Source organism: Protopterus annectens, chromosome 1.part2 (assembly GCF_019279795.1).
Source record: "Protopterus annectens isolate FY-2018-M chromosome 1.part2, PAN1.0, whole genome shotgun sequence".
NCBI classification, from domain to species: Eukaryota; Metazoa; Chordata; order Ceratodontiformes; family Protopteridae; genus Protopterus; species Protopterus annectens.
This window is the reverse complement of record NC_056727.1, coordinates 316,400,460-316,417,940: the sequence shown is the minus strand read 5'-3', so window position 1 is coordinate 316,417,940 and position 17,481 is coordinate 316,400,460. Positions and strand designations below refer to the sequence as shown.

General features: G+C 44.4%; 1 protein-coding gene across 1 annotated transcript in view; it reads left to right on the top strand.

Moving 5' to 3' along the window:
- The window catches only part of SPTLC3 (serine palmitoyltransferase long chain base subunit 3), a 1,995,977-nt gene that overhangs the window by 640,653 nt on the left and 1,337,843 nt on the right, over positions 1–17,481 (top strand). The window lies entirely within an intron of this gene.

The following is a 17,481-nucleotide window of genomic DNA, read 5'->3' as shown; positions in this document are numbered from 1 at the left end:
CTCTGGATGCTTCTGACCAGGCATCAAGTCCTCTAAGGAATCGAAGGCGCCGGAGCCCAAGTCATCGGCTCCGAGCTCTTCAGCAAAGGTTAGATCACCGGTTCCACAGACTTCGGGGCCGAGTGTTCAACTGGTATCGGTTCCTGAGCCTCGAGTCTTGGAACCGGTGATGGAGCTCCCTCGACCCTATTGAGGTCGGCTCGTCTTGGGTTCCTTGACCCGTTCTTCCTCCAAACTTTCGGATGTCGATGTGGATCGCGTGGTGCAGAAGTTATTGGAGCATTCGGCCCTCTCCAAACTTATTTCGGTTTCCACCCAGTTGGTGTCAAACTTGAAGGCCTCCCTGTATCTCCATCCATTCCTCCTCCGAGACCGATTCAGTTTTGGAGCGGAAGAGGCTGATCTACTGATTGTGGAGCCCTCGGGTCCAGAACCCTTTCTCGGTCTGTTCCTCTCACCTCGACTCCGATACGAGTCTCGGGCCGACGGTCTGTCCTTGGTTCTGCCCGTGTCAGGGATTCTTCCCATTTCCTCGGAACCGGGGACTCTTCGATCACGGACCGGGCGTCCGACCTGATGAGGAAGGTGTTGTCTACCCAGACAACCACATCAGTGGAAGCAACCTCTCCTCCCCATAAAGGGCCGTTATCTTCATCTGCACCCACGGCCACATCCAAGTGTTGGGCACCAGTGTCTCAGCCACCCCTGGAGGGTGCCCCCTCTTCCTCTGAGGCGGATGCTCCCCACGAAGAAGTCCCTAGGAAAAGGTTGTGTAAGAGGAGACACTTGGATTCTCCACAGGAATCCTTGACATCTGATACTGACTTAGATGAGTCAGAGGGGTCCCCTAAGTCACCTTCGGAAGATGTCTCTTTTGGGACATATTGGAGATCCTGAAACAGAGAGGTGACTGGCAGTCCCTTCCCCTTCTGAGGATGAGTCAGTTCTGCTGAAGGCATTTGGTGCTCGCCCTTCTTCCTCCTGGGTCACTAACTAATGGAATTGATTGCTCAAGGCGTGGGAGGCTCCTGACACAGTGGAACCAGTTCCAAGGAAACCTAATAAATACATCACAGCACCTCAGGACAAGTCCTACCTAACAAAGGAGTTCCAGTAGCGCTATGGTGGTGGCAGCAGCCACGAAAAAGGAGATGTCGTCTTCTTCGTCTGTCCATCCTCCTAATAAAGATTCTAGGACGATGGATAGATGGGAAGCGCATTTTTAGTCCAGCGGCTTTTTCCATGCCATCCCTGAACTATTTGACCCATTTTACACGTCTACAGAGGGATCTAGTCAAAGAGTTGGGAGATACCCTCCAGGGTACTACAGATGCAGCTGTCTCAGAGAAAGTGACAGCGCAACTTAATATCGATTGTTAACTCGTCCATGAGGCTGATTTCCGTAGGGCAGCAGCTTCAGCGATTGCTCTTCGCAGACAATCCTGGATGCGCTTATGAAGCCTTCAAGTCTTCCTTTACTATGCCACTCTTTTGGCCCCAAAGTAAAGGAGACCCTTACCGGTGTGAACAGGAGGGAAAGACTCTGTCTGCTGTCGGAGTCCGTTTTCCACCAACCAGACCGTACCCCAAAGGGCAACGTGGTGGAAAAATGTGGTTTGAAAAGGATCTTTCCCAGGCACACAGGGGCCCCCTCTAGAGGCAGAGGAGGGGTAGAGGTGGAAGACGCCGCCCTGGCGGCAGAGTCCGCAACATCAAGGTGACAGGAAGACACTCCCTGGTAAACCTTTCCAGCACTCCTGAGTGGAGGCCCGACTGTCCTGCTCTGGAGGCAGTCGGGGGTCGCTTAGCTTTATACCCTCAGGCCTGGCAAAATTTAACTACAGACAAGTGGGTAAAAAGCGTGGTTACCAGAGGTTACAACATACCCTTTCTATCTCATCCCATTCCAAAGAAAAGACTCCCAGATGTACCGCCCCATCTGAGAGAGCCAGCAGCCATAGAAATTTCAAAGCTGCTAGAAAAAAAGAGTCATCCAACCAGTCCCAGCGGACCAGCAAGGATTCGGGACTTACTCAAGGTTCTTTTTAGTTCCAAAGAAAACAGGGGACTGGAGGCCCATTCTGGACCTAAGCTACCTCAATACCTTCGTCAGGAAAGAAAAGTTCCGAATGGTCACGCTTCAATCGATCCTTCCATTCTTACAGAAGGACGACTGGATGTGCTCAATAGATCTAGAAGATCCATACTACCACATCAAAATGGCCAGGGCATCCAGAGATCATCTGCGCTTTTGGGAGCCAGTCACTTTCAATTTTGAGCCCTGCCCTTTGGTCTGACCTCAGCCCCAGGGTCTTCACCAAATGCATGGCAGTGGTAGCGTCTCACTTGAGACGCCAAGGATTCAGGTGTTTCCGTATCTGGACGACTGGCTCCTTTCTGCCACCACCCAGCGTCAACTATTACAGGCCAGAGACTTTGCTCTTCAACTGTGTGTTCACCTAGGGATTTCAAATCCTTACTTCAGCCATCACAAAATATCTTGTTCATAGGAGCAGAATTAAACACACGTCAGTTGATTCTGAGGCTTCCCTCAGAAAGGATATTATCACTTCAGACTCATATACGTCTTCTACTCTTGTCAAGGAAATCTCCTGCAAAACTAGTACTGAAGGTGTTGGGTCTCATGTCAGCCTCCCTTATTGCAATTCCCTTGGGAAGGCTGCACATGAGAGTCCTACAATGGCTGCTGTTTGCACAATGGTCGTTCAACAACTACCTCTAACACGAGATTCTTATAACAAAGACATGCAAAACAGATCTAAACTGGTGGCTTCAAGCGTGCAACCTTTCCAGGGAGACCGTTTGTGCTAACGGTGACCACGGACGCTTCCCTGATAGGGTGGGGGCATCTTTCAGGGACAGACAGTCCAAGGCGAATGGACCAATTTGGAGTACAATCTGCACATCAATGTTCTAGAGTTGAGGGCAGTGTTTCTAGCGTTGCAACACTTTGCTCCCCTTCTTCCTCTGGGAACTATTGCAGTTCAGACGGACAACATGTCTGTAGTCTGGTACATAAACAAGCAAGGGGAACCAAATCCTATCAGCTATGCAGAGGCCATGAGAATCTGGCAGTGGGTGGAGTCCACGGGCACATCCGGGGTCATCCAACGTCATAGCCGACAGGCTCAGCAGAGCAATTCTGTTACCACGAGTGGTCTCTAAAACAATCAGTAGCGAAAGAATCAGCCTTCCTGCGATCTGTTTGTCTCCAATGAGCGCCAAATGCAGGAGCTACTTTCCTATTACCAAGTCCACTGGTTCATGATTGGCCCCGGGACTCCTGTCTGCTTTCCTCCATTTCCTCTGATATCAAAGTTTCTCCAGAAAGCCAGGAACCTACACAGGACAATAATCCTCATTGCCCCATTCTGGCCTCGTCAAATTTGGTTTCCCTTCCTGAAGATACACTGTATTCGGGGACCCTGGATTCTGGACCCAGAGCCAGACCTATTGACTCACTCGTCAGGGGTTCCCCATCCCGCGCTCCTGTCCCTCCATCTAGCAGCTTGGCTGCTCCAATTCCCAACTTAGCCAGGTCTGATCTTTTGTCACCAGCAGTCCAGGATATATTGGTGGCTTCCCATAAAGCTTCCACTACTAAAACATATGCTAGCAAATGGGCGATTTGTATTCTGGGCGAATACACACCATGTGGATCCTTTTGTAGCTCCTTTGAATAAGATATTAGAGTTTTTAACGGACTTAATCCATCAGGGTGCTTCTCCTGCTACACTAAGAGTTCAATTGGCTGCCATTTCAAATTTCCATGTGGAAGAATGTGGAGCTCCTGTTATGGCTCACAGACTTTGTAAAGCCTTTCATATTAGACCACGTCACCTTGGAGTCTAAACTTGTTGTTATCTAAATTAATGTTGCCCCCCTTTGAACCTGCCTCTTCTTGCCCATTAAAATTTTTGTCCTGGAAGACTCTATTTTTGGTAGCCATTACTTCGAACTTCAGGCTCTCTCCATCAAGCACCCTTATTTGATCTTTCACTCTGACAGAGTTTCTCTTCGAACCAATTCATCCTTCCTCCCTAAAGTGTGTTCTATTAACAATATTAATCAGTCCATTGAATTACCCACTTTCTTCAGAAACCACTCCCAACAAAATGGAGTATATGTTACACAAATTAGATGTTCACAGACAGCTAAGATTTTACTTGGATAGAACAAAAGATCACAGAAAAACTGATCAACTCTTTGTGGCTTTTGCTGACAGCAGGAAAGGACTTGCAGTTACCAAAAGAACTCTTTCTAAATGGTTAACGGATTGTATAATCTATGTCTACGATTCTTCAAATCAAACCCTTTTGCACAAACCCAAAGGACATTCCACAAGGTCAGTGTCTACATCTTTGGCTCATGCAGCCACCACTGGTCTAAGCCACATAGGTTTCTAGGGACATTGAACACCTTTGATGCCTGGCCAGGAGCATTCTGCTGCTGTTGCAATATTGTGTACATAGTTGGCATATAAAATTTTTTTATATATGTCTATTTGGCTTATATATATATATATATATATATAGTTATGTATAGATTCCTTCTGTGCATATGTGATGTAAGCATGAATGTGCTCTCTCTGTAAATTGGTTTGCTTGCAAACTAGATAGCTTAACCCATGTGTAAGAACAAAGGCGAGATGAACACTCCACATGGAACGTTATGGTAAGGACATAACTTCTATTTTCATCCACTCCCACAGGGAATACCCCTATGAGTCTGATCACTGTTTGTACTTGAAACATTGGGTCCTTTTATGTAGACTGCACTAACCCTACTAATGTTTCAGGGACACCAAACCATTGCTGGACTGCCTAAATCCGCTTTCTTGGAACCTTATCATATGCTTTCTCCAAGTCTAAGAATGTCCAGTTGGACTTCTTCCTCATCTCCAGCTTCTTTTGCACTATCTATGAATCTTTGGATCAGTTGTACTGTTTCTGTTCTGCATCCAAACTGTTATCTCCTATGTTACTTTCTACTGCTCTGCATATTCATTTTCTGTAACCTCCCTCCATCACTTTCATGTAGTGTGACAAACGTTTGATAACCTGTGTACTACCCTTAGTTGTGAATATGTCCTTTGTTCTTTTACACTAGCACTAGAGTGCTTATTCTCCACTCACCTTGGATAGCCCCTCTTTGTATGTACAGTGTGTGTGTGTGTGTGTGTGTGTGTGTGTGTGTGTGTATATATGTATATATATATATATATATCTCACAATGAGTACCCTCAGGAGACATTTCTTCACCGATGCATCCAACATCTTTTTTTTTTCTTTTTGGGGGGCGGGGATTATAAATGACTAATATTAACATTTGACAGTAGTTAACACATTTAAGAAAATTATAAACCACAATTAATAGTACATACAAGCAAATTAAAAAAAAAAACATATACACTGTATACGGTTACTTGTAATTCTAATAATCAGGCTCCATCTCAAAGTAATATTGAAGTTAAATTAATATCATTCATTGCAATTTGATTAAAAGCACAGAAAACTATTTCACTTTATCTATTGACACTTTAGTTTTTCATTCTACGGTACCAGTGCCCCCCTACAATGAAAATGCTTTTACCTTTTGTCATTTTCTGTTAATCAGGTCTTTAATAAACACAGAAAATTCCTTTAGTCTGAGCTCCCACTTTCTAGTATGCAGTTGACTAGGTTTCTTTCTATTCATCTTTGCTTCAACCCCATTAACTTGTCATAGTAACTGATGTACTCTCTCTATTCTGGGCTCTTCTTCACACTTCCATAGTTTTGTCATACACTTCTTACTCAGAAGAAGAATTGAACCCCCAGTGCTTTTGCTTCCTTATTCCTAACCATTGGCCCTGGCCAATTTAAGAAAAAAAATGTTCTTTATTTAAAATGTAATTTCCTCCTAATAATTCCATTAACATTTTTTCCACTTGTATTTGTCTAATTTACTGCACTCCACAAAAATATCGGCCCAATTTTCAGTTTGACTCTGACGGTAAATCTCCAACAAGTGCTGTTCCTGTGGGCATACAGCTTCTTGTATTTATCTGGTGTATAAAAATATTTGTGTAGGCATTTCCAGTCAAAATTTTTGAGCTTTCTCATTCTCGAAGCTCTTGGAATGCTGCATATATCTGGCCAGTTATCTACTGCTAATTCACTTTGTAGCTCCTTTCCCCATGCCACCCTTTGTGACCCTCTTTTTTTCCACCATCAATCTGCTATTAGTCATCTTCAACCCCTTTTTTCTCCTTTTTCTATACAGGGTCACAGTTATTGTGTCAACTGTTATCATCTCTTTTTGTTCAATGCTACAGTCCTGCCTTCCTCGAAACTCATGCCTGACTGTCGCAGGCCTTCCCCCACATAATCCATCTACCTCTTTGCTGGAGGCCCTTGTTTCCTCTTGCCTTTTTCCTGTCTGTCCCAAAACTTCTTCACCAGATTGTCTTCTGTTTTTCTGCACACTTTTCTGAGCCACTGTAATCTGTTCCCTTTGACCTTTTCTGCAATTAGAGCTACTTTGGCTTCTGGTCTGATGTCCTCCTTCCTTTATCTGTCCCACAGAGTGTATCCTACCACCTGTTTCAGGCACTTTATCCTCATCACCTCTAGCTTCCTCAATTGCTCTGTCTTTACTGCTTAGGCTTCTGCATCATACAGTAGTACTCGTCACACCATTGCTTTATACACCTTACTTTTCAGCTTTTTTAGCAGTTTTCTGTCATATGACACTTTGTGCCATTTGGCTGCAGCCTCTCTGATTCTAGTTTTGGCCTCCTCATTCAGACTCCCCTTCTCCTCAGCCACCCTCCCAGATACTTGAAGCTGTTAACCTGTTCCACTGTTTTCCCATCTCTTAAGTGTAGCTTCTTCTGATTTCTCCCATTCGCTGCCATTACAGTTGTCTTGTCTATACTCAGTTTCATCCCATATGCCTTCAGTTTTGCATTCCATACCCCTACCCTTTGTTTAAGTTCTTGCTCAGAGTCTGCCTGTAATGCCACATCATCTGCATACTGCAACTTTGTTGATCTGTCCTGTCTGACCTGTTTGCTAATGTAGTCCATCATCAGTATGAATAGCAGTAGGCTCAGAGATGAACCTTGAGACAGACCTACTCCCAGTGGGAACCCCTCTGTGAGACTAAACACTGTTCGTACATGAGTCACTTGGTCTTTATACATAGCTTGCACTAATTCTACCAATGTTTCTGGGACTTTGAACTACCGCAGGACGTCCCAAATTAGCTTTCTTGGTACCTTGCCATATGCTTTCTCCAAGTCTAGAAATGCCCAGTTGGACTCTTTCTTTATCTCTAGATCTTCTCAACTGTCTGTCTCACTGCAAACACTGGGTCAATTGTGCTGCATCCTGATCTGAATCTGAACTAATCATCTCCATCTTACTTTCTCCTACTCTGCTATTAGTGTTTCATAAGTTTTCCTAATAGTGCGGTATGTGTCTTCATTCCTCTTCCTCTGAAGAGTTCTTACCAACTTTGGTCTTTCTTTATCTGTTTCCAGAATTTTCCTTTCATAGTCTGTATATGTATCATAAATAAATTCCCCTGCACAGAAGTAAATTTCTCTCATTGATACCATGTTCTGTTTTCAGTTGTGTACAGGTGTTTCACTTTTCTCCATTCCTCAAGTCATTCCAGAAGTAAAAAAACATTTGGTGTTTTCCACCATTGTACAGTTATTTGCGTCTTTATGGGATCTGGGGGTGTACACAGTCTAATAGACCAAATATCAAATTTCCATCTCTTATAAACTTATAAACAAGCTACATCTCTCAAGCTATCATATACTTTCAGCACCATGCACTGATTTCCTGCTATCCCTTCCACACAGGGCCCTATCAGTCGTATAGTGTCTGGTAAAGTAATATTGTAACTCCATTCCATTTTGCTTCATAGATTCCATTCATAAACATCTCTTTGCCTTTCACTTGTGCCACTTGAAAATTTTCTGGTATATATTTGACACTACCAAACCCTACTGTTCGAGTGGCAAAATCATGTTATGCAAGCCACTCTCCCTCTTCCATTTTTCCAGATACATCTTGTACATTTCCTTATCTCCAAACTTTCTCCTGGTGTCATAAAAAAAGACTGTGCAGCCTGTAATATATCTATAGGACTATAAACATTTTTATAGCCTCAGTCCTAGGTTGCATATGCAGAGTCATCCATTTCCATTTCTTTATGAAATTCATTATTTTCCCTTTAACCTCTTGCCATGTTTCTCATGGGGATTCATCCAATTTTGCATTATCCAGACCGCTAAGTATTATAACTTAGTATGCACCAGAGCTATGGCTAAGCAGCCAGCAGTTCATATGTGGGTAAACAGTTAACTGCTAGTGCCTTTGTTTCATCCACATTTACTTTGTATCCTGAGAGGAGTCCAAATTCAGTTAGAATATCAAATAATATTTTAATATCTTTTCTCAGTAAGATAGATGATTTCATTATCTGCAGACATGGCTAGCTTCTCTTCCCCCCTCCTCCACTTCCATCCAACCAGTTCTGACTCCTGTAATTTCTGGGCCAATTGCTTTAAATATAGAGGCAATAATGGTGGTTGCAAATGGTACCTGTGGTTGATCCTCCTTTCAGTGTTATACTTGAGAGTTAGCCTTGTGTTATAGGTTCATAGATGTGAACTAGGCCAAAGGCCCTGTAGCCTTTAGTACTACAGTTGAGTTCTGGCACAAAGATTTTATCAAGTCTATAAAGAGCTCAGGGAATTTCATTACTCTCATTATTTCCCATAAATGGTTCCAATGGACTCAATCAAAAACTTTTTCAGCATCCAGGTCAACCAATACCGGCTTATCACCTTTTCTCTCTGCTTTTTATGAGTAGCATTAGATGTGGTGTTGTACTATCTCACCTTCATTCTTATCAAGATGGGTTCAGATCTGATCCTCGGATCCGACTCGGCCTTATACACAAGCTCAAGGTCTGAGCTCCCCAGATCTCATTCACCGCTAAACAAGATCAGGTGCTTTCTACTGGCTCTGGCTAAGTATACTCCTTTATTGTGATAACTATTGTTGAAAATTGCTTAATTCTAATTATTCTGGATTATTATTATGTATATAGCTAGTTTCTTAACTCTGCTTTGTTTCTGTTGATTTTTTCTACTGTTGGCTGTCGTTTTCTGTTAGGCCTTTTTCCCTAACCTGGCTTCTATTTAACACCTTTACTAGCCTGTTTTAGTTAGAGGGCTCATGTTACCATTATTGTTTCTCTAAAATTGTTAAAGTTCATTCACTTAAGTTAGAGAACTGCTTTATCATTGGCCTGTTTTAAGTTCTCCCCTTTTTTCCTTTCCTTTACAATTGTAGTTGATTGTTGAACTACTGTGGTAGTTGCTGCTGTTCTTTAAAAAAAAAAAAAAAAAAAAAAAAAAAAAACTGCTCTAACCTTTTTGCTTAGTGTTATACTTTGTGTTCAGCATGTTCTCTAAAGATTTGAAACCCTCTGAGTTTAAAAAATATGAGAAATGTGGACAGAAAATGTCCCTTACTGATAGACACACTATTTGTGTGTATTGCTTAGGAGCTGTCTATCTCCAGGAGTTTTGGTCAATTTGCCACTCCTTCAATCACAGGGCTCTTCTGGAAAGAAAAAAAATTAATCCTAAGAGGTCTTTTAAAAACCCTTTCTCAGAAGCAATACAAGAAGGTCCGGGTTCATCAAAATCTGACAGGTCTCCTTCCTGTAGATCTGACAAGTCTGGGAAGAGATCTTCCTGTTCCAGTGATCCATCAGAACCTTTCAAAAAAATTACAAAAATTTACATACTGGATCCTAAGGCTGTCGGATCCGAGAAAACTTCTGCTCTGACACCATCAGTCTTGGTGCCAGTGGAGTTCGACTTGCGGAGCCTATCCACTGTATTGGAGCCATTCTCCCCCTATTCTTAGATCTCCTATTCTGCAGCCTTCAAAGTTTCCAGCCCCTCCACCCCGTCTTCCAGGAGCCTATCCAACAAAGATGTGGATCTAGTGGTGCAGAGGCTATTAAGGAGACTGGCACCAAGCTGTTATCAGATCCAACTCTGAGGGCTTCGGATCCGACCATATCTTCCCCTTCTTCTTTGATTGCTCCTCCAATCTGACATCGGACCTTGGAGCTGGAATGCCTAGAGCTGATATTGGTGGAACCCTTGGAACTGAAACCTATTATGGGATCTTCAGATGTGATCATTGCTCCGACGTCCTTGGCTCCATCAGAGCTCGAGGAGTCTAGGAGCTGATGCTGTCCAGTTGGGACCGGGAAGGCGAGTCGGATCGGACAGTTATCGGATCCGACCTTGCCTCTCGGGGCGTCTGCTTGGGTGAGCTTGTCTCCTACCTCAGTCTGAGAGCCACTATCTTTGATTCCGGGGATTCCCTCGGGTTCTTCAGGTCTAGGGATTTCCTAAGATCAGGGCCGGGAAGCTTTTTAGCTAATGAGGAGAGTGCTGTCTCCACAGGCAGTTCAGCGGTTATGTCTGGACGTTCTTCCCACAAAGGCACCGGTGTCTGCTTCTATACCCATGCATCCACGATTCTAGGCCTCAGAATGCCCCAGAGGGTGCTCCCCACTCTTCTGAAACCTCTCCAGAGTACGCCTCTGAAGAGGTCCCTCAGAATAGGCTTTGTAAGAGGAAGCATTTAGACTCCCCAATGGAGTCCGTCACTTGAGATACGGACCTCAATGAAGCCGAAGGGTCCCCACGGTCACCTCCTGACAATGTCTCCTTTGGCGACATGTTAGAAATGCTTAAAGAGGTGGCTGTAAGTCCACCAACCCTTTAGCAGAGGACTCCGTGTACCTGAAGGCTTTTGGATCCCACCCTTCCTCCACTTGGGTGTCTCTGCCTTTTGACGAACTTCTGGATTTAGTTTCTCGAAAGGCGTGGGAGTCTTCAGATTCAGTGGAACCTGTTCCTCAGAGGCCAAATAGGTTCATCACTTCCCCTTCAGACAAAAACTTTTTAACTAAGGGAGTCCCAGTAGATGCTATGGTGGCAGCCACCAAGAAGAATCTTTCAGAAATGTCTTCTTTTCATCCACCAAACAAGGAGTCTTGCACAATGGACAGATATGGAAAGTGCATTTTTATTCAGTGACTTTTGCTGTTAGATCGCTGCATTATCTGATCCACTTTACAGGACTCTACAGAGAGATCTCCTGAATGAGTTAGGAGATGCTCTTCAAGGTTCAGCAGCTGAAGGGGTGTCTGAGAAAGTTTCCTCTCAGCTCTCTACCTTAAATTCAGTGGTAAACTCCTCCATGAGGCTCAATGTTATGTTGTCCTATCTCACCTTCATTCTTCACTAGTTGGGTTCGGAACCGATCATTGGTTCCAACTCGGCCTATACAAAAGCTTGAGGACTTCCACCGGCTCATGGCTGCAGCCCTATCCCATCATGCTTAGGGAAGATTACTCAGATCTCATTTGACACTGAACAAGATCGGATGCTTCCATTCAAGCTCTGGCTAAGTGGAAACATTTTCTTTAATTATTTGAAAATTATCCAAATTTTCCATTTTACTGTTGTTTAAGCATTTAGAGTATTAGTAGTTTAGTTTTTAGCTAGTTAGAGTGCTCACTTTGTTGTTGGCTGTTTTCTTGTAGCCATCGTTTCTACCTCTAGGCCCTGTTTTTCTTCTCTCTCCATATCCCGGCTATCCAAGCTCATTTAAGTTAAAGAGCTTGGAGAAAAAAATCTTTTTTTTGTGCTTTGGTAGCTCTTTTAAGTTAGAGGGGTTCTGTTGGCCTGTTTAACTTAGAGGGTCTTCCGCCTCCTTCCTTTTTCTCTACTCTAGTTAGGGGCCATTTCGTTTATTCAGAGAATTGCTCTTCCTTGTCCAGTTGCTTAATAAAAACCTTGAATTATTGTGGTGTGCTTGTTCTGTTGACTTGTTTAAAAAAAAAATTTTTTTCCCTTAGTAGTGTTCATTTAGAAATGATTGTGTATTGATACTGTTATTAATACAAAAATGTCAAGATCCTAAAGAGTCAAAACCTTCAAGGTTTAAAAAATGTGACAAATGTAGTCAGAAAATGTCATTAACTGATGGATATGCCAGTTGTGTTTATTGTCTAGGTGGAGTTCACCTTCAGGAATCATGTTCTTTCTGTCATGCTTTCAGCTCCAGGGTGTTGATGGAAAGAAAGAACAAATTGATATTAAGAGGCCTATTAAAGACTCCTTTCACAGAGGCTATAGAAGAGACTCTCAGAGTACCTCAAAAATGCAAAAATCCCTGTCTTCCATGTCTGAGAAGTTGGGTAAGAGAGCATCTTCCTCTGTTCCTCATTCGGAATTGATTAAAAAAGTTGCAAAAGATTCATCCTCAGACCCGAATGCTTTTGAGCCCAAAAGATCTTCCTCCTCGGCTCCTATTGTGATTTTGGGGCCAATGGAGTTTCAATATCGAAGCCGGTCCCCTGTTTTGGAACCAGTCTCCCCAAATCTTAGATCTCTGTTGCTGCAGCCAGTGAGGTCTCCTACCCTTTCCTCTTGGTCCTCCAGAAGCCTCTCTGATGACAATGTGGATCGTGTGGTGTGGAGACTTTTATGCACACCAGCGCTGGCCAAGATACTGTGGACTCCAACCCAGAGGGGATTCAGAGCCAATGAAGACTACCCCCCCTTCATCGATTCCTCCTCCGACCCGATCTTGGATGTCGGAGCTGGAGTGCCTGGATCTGACTGTAGTGGAACCATCGATGCAGAAACCTGCACCAGAATCTTTGGACCCAACTACCACTCCGAATTCCTTGGTTCCATCGGAATTTGAGCCAATGCTCTCCGGTTGGGTCCAGTGTGGAGAGTCAGGTCAGACATCTGCCCGATCCAAACTTGCCTCTCAGGGCTTTGGCGCAGGTGAACACTGCTCCTACATCGGCCTCGGAGCCCACCACCTTGGTTCTGGGGAGGCCTCCTGGTTTTTCTGAGCCAGATGTTTCCTCAGATCAGGGCCGCTGTCAGGTTCAGGTGCTCTTCCTCCTAAAGCTCCAGTGTCTGTCTCAGTACCACCGCATCAACACAGACACGGAGACCCAAAATCTCAGGATGCTTCATTTGGTGAAGCTCTCTCCTCTGAAACCTCTCCAGACTACCCCTCCAAAGAGGTCCCTCGGAAGAGATTATGCAAGAGGAACCATTTAGACTCCCCAGAGGAGTCAATCACTTTGGATACGGACCTCAGTGAGTCAGAAGGGTCCCAGTGGTCATCCTCTGAGGATGTCTCCTTTGCAGACATCTTGAAATCCTTAAGCAGAGAGGTGGCTGAAAGCCCATCACCCCTTAGGAGGATGAGTCTGTATGCCTGGAGGCTTTCGGGTCTTGCCCTTCCATCTCTTGGGTGTGTCTGCCTTTCAACCAGCTCATGAATGTAGTCAGTCGGAAGGCATGGTACTCTCCAGATTCAGTGGAACCTGTTCCTAGGAGGCCAATAAGTTAATCACTGCACCTTCGGGTAAGGAATTCCTTAGCAAGGGTGTCCCAGTAGATGCTATGCTGGTGGCAGCAGCCACCAAGAAGGAGCTTTCAGAGACATCCTCGTCTGTCCATCCACCCATCAAGGAGTCTCGCATGATGGACAGATATGGAAAGCGCATGTTTTCTTCAGCGTCTTTTGCTCTCAGGTCACTGAACTACCTGACCCATTTCACTAGGCTTCAGAGGGATCTCCTGAAGGAGCTAGAAGATGCTCTACAAGGTTTTGTAGCTGCGGGGGTTTTCGGATAAACTTTCTCTCAGCTCTCCATGTTAAATTCTGAGGCAAACTCCTCCATGAGGCTCATTTCTTATGCAGCTGATGGAGCGAGTAAAGCAGCAGGTACAGGAATTTCCTTGAGGAGACTTTCCTGGATGCGCCTATGTGATTTCGAGGAACCCTTTAAGTCTTTTTTTATTAATGCCCCTTTTGATGGCTTGTTTGGGCCAAAAGTTAGAGACACTAACCAGGTGTGAACAGGAAGGAAAGACTCTGTTTCTACCTATCTACCAGACCTTATCTCAGAGGTCAGAAGAGGGGGGGGGGTGTGGTTTCAAAAATCCCAGAGAGCTTTTCTAGACACACGTGGTGATTCTTCTCCCAGGAGCAGAGGGGGAAGTAACAATGGAAGACGTCGACCACATGGCAGATGGGGTCTGCATTACCATGGCAACAGGAACTCCTTCCTTGGTAACCCCTTCCAGTGCTCCAGTCCATCTCTGGAGGCAGTCGGGGGGGTCGCTTATCTTTGTACCCAAGCACCTAGCTAGAATTAAAAGAAAATAGGTACAAATGATCATATACAGAGGTTATTGCATCCCCCCCCTTAAAAACAAAATCAGTCCCAGATGTTTTACCCAGTCAAAGGGATCACACAGCTCGAAGTACAAAAGTTGCTAGACAAAAGAGTCATCCAAACTGTCCCTGCAGACTAAATTGGATCCAGAACTTACTCAAAGGACTTTTTAGTTCCAAAAAAAACGGGGGACTGGAGGCCCATCTTGGTTCTCTGCAGATTGAACAAGTCCGTAAAAAAAAGTCAAAGTTCCAGATGATGACACTGCAGTAGATACTCCCCTTCCTGGAAAAAGATGATTATATGTGTTCGATAGGTCTCCAGAATGCATACCACCATATCAAAATGGACAGGCAATGCAGGAGACATTGCAGTTTTGGCTGGGAGCCAGTCACTACCAGTTTCGAGCTCTGCCCTTTGGTCTCACTACAGCCCCTAGAGTGGTCACCAAATGCATGGCAGGGGTCACAGCTCACTTGGTGTCTAGGTTTCTGGGTGTTTCCATACTTGGACGACTGGCTCCTGACTGCCACCACCGAGCATCCACTAACAAGAGCGAGGGACGCCACCATTCATCTTTGCTCTCTTCTAGGGATCACAATAAATTCCGAAAAATCTGCCATGTTAGCATCACAGCATATTGGGGCAGACTTAGATACAAAACAAATGTTGGCCAAGCTTTCCCCCTGAAAGGATTCAAACCCTACATCATCAAGTAAAAAAATCTTCTGACCAAGAAAAAAGTGCAAGCAAAGGTTGTTCTGAAAGTTTTGGGTGCCATGGCAGCAGCAGTAAGCTTGATACCATAAGCACGTCTGCACATGAACATTTTACAGTGGCTGCTGTTAACTCAGTGGTCCGTGCAGGAACTACCCATGTCTCACCAAATTATTATTACAGAATCCTGCAAAAAAGACCTTTGTTGGTGGCTTCATTCCACTCAGGTGACCCAAAGCCGACCGTTTGTTTTTACACAATCATTAGCCACAGTGACCACGGATGTTTCCGAGATGGAGGGGGGCATGATCTGGGAAAGACTGTCCAGGGCACTTGGCAAGATCACGAGATTCACTTGCATATCAGTGTCCTAGAGATCAGAGAGGTGCTTCTAGCATTGCAGGTATTCCAGGCCTCTCTTCCACTAGGAACTATTGCAGTACAGACAGACAACATGTCAGTTGTGTGGTACACAAACAAACAAGGAGGAACCAAGTCTTACTTCCTCTGTCGAAAGGCCCTAAGAGTATGGCAGTGGACAGTCTCTTCCTGACATTTTCTGATACCAACGCACATCCCGGGGAAATCCAACATGATAGTGTACAAACTCAGCAGAGCTATTCTGATTCCTCACAAGTAGTCCCTAAAGCTGGAAGTAGCAGAAAAGATCATCTGAAAGTGGGGCCAGCCTTGCTGCGATCTCTTCGCCATGCCCATAAATGCCAAGTGCAACAGCTATTTTGCCCTGATCCCCCCTCCGTGGAAGTCACCAAGGGATGCACTTGTACACGATTGGCCCTAGGGACTCCTCTACACCTTCCCCCCTCTCCTTTGATTCCCAAAGTCCTTCAGAAAGCCACCTAATTGGAAAGGAATTTGATACTTATCGCCCCATACTGGCCTCATCAAATTTTGTCCCCCTTTCTTTGACCCCATCTCCAGGAGGTGCCATGGATTCTGGACCCAGTTCCAGACCTTCTGACTCATTCCGCGGGGATGCTCCATCCATCGCTTAAAACCCTCAAGTTGACAGCTTGGCTGCTCCAGTTCCATACATAGCCAGGCTTCCTGACATTTCCCCTGCAGTGAAACATATTTTGATTTCATCTCATAAGGCTTCAGGCAGCAAATTATACTCAAGCAAATGGAAAAGATTTTCCCATTGGGCCTTCAACAACCACATTGATCCTTTCACTGCCCCTATAACATCTGTATTAGACTTTCTGGCAAAGCTTTTTAATGAGGGTGCAGCTGCAGCTACTATCCGAGTTCAAGAAGCAGCCATATCCAACTATCATATCGGAGAAATGGGACTAAAAATCAAGTCCCACCGGCTTTGCAAAGCTTTCCTGAAGGGTAAATTCTTACTCAGGCCTCCGGGTCAAAGAACCCCCCAGCGCCATAGGACTTAAACTTTGTTTTATCCAGTTTGATCCTTCCTCCCTTTGAACCTACATCATCCTGTGACCTAAAGTTCTTAACATGGAAGACAACCTTTCTGGTAGCCATCACATCTGCTAGCCAGGAATCAGTACTTCAAGCATTGTCATTACAGCCTCCTTGTATGGTTTTCACAAGAGTAGAGTTTCTCTATGAACAAAACCCTTCCTTTCCTACCCAAAGTGTGCTCAGAATCTAATTTGAATCAGTCCATTAACTTACCAGTTTTTTTTCCCAACTATGGCAACAGGGCAGAGTATAAATTACACCAGCTAGATGTGCATAGACAACTACGTTTCTATCTAAATAGAACAAAGGATTTCAGGAAATTGGACCAGTTATTTATATAATTTTCAGACAAACGGAAAGGTGCCCCCATATCAAAGGTCACACTTTCAAATTGCCTTACAGATTGTATTACTTTCACTTACAAATCTCAAAACAGAGAACTTCCCGGAAAGGTAAAAGGTCACTCTACAAGGGCTATAGCAACCTCATCTGTCTTTCAGGCAAGGTTACCTATGGATTCTATTTGTGCAGCAGCAACATGGGTAAAGCCTCATACCTTTATCACTTATTACAAAGTGGATTTGGCCTCCAGGAACAGGGCCTCCTTTGGGTCCACTGTTCTGAAGAGTATTTTCCCTTGAGCCACCCAAGAAAGATGGTGCTAAGGACGCTGTCCCAACCAGTGAAGAATGAAGGCGAGATAGGACAACATAACATAAAGAAGTTATGTATTCACCATAACATTCCATATTTGTTGCCCATCTCGTCTTCATTCTTACGTCCCACCCACCTTCCCCCAGCCTTTCGCTCCTGGAGGACCGACCAGTTCTGATTGGAATATAATGTTCTCTGACTCTCTTCTTTAGTCTGTTTTAGACATGTAAATAATTTTTTGACAGTAGGTCTAATATCTGCAAACAAGATCTGAGTAATCTTTCCTAAGCATGATGGGATAGGGCTACAGCCATGAGCCGGTGGAAGTTCTCGAGC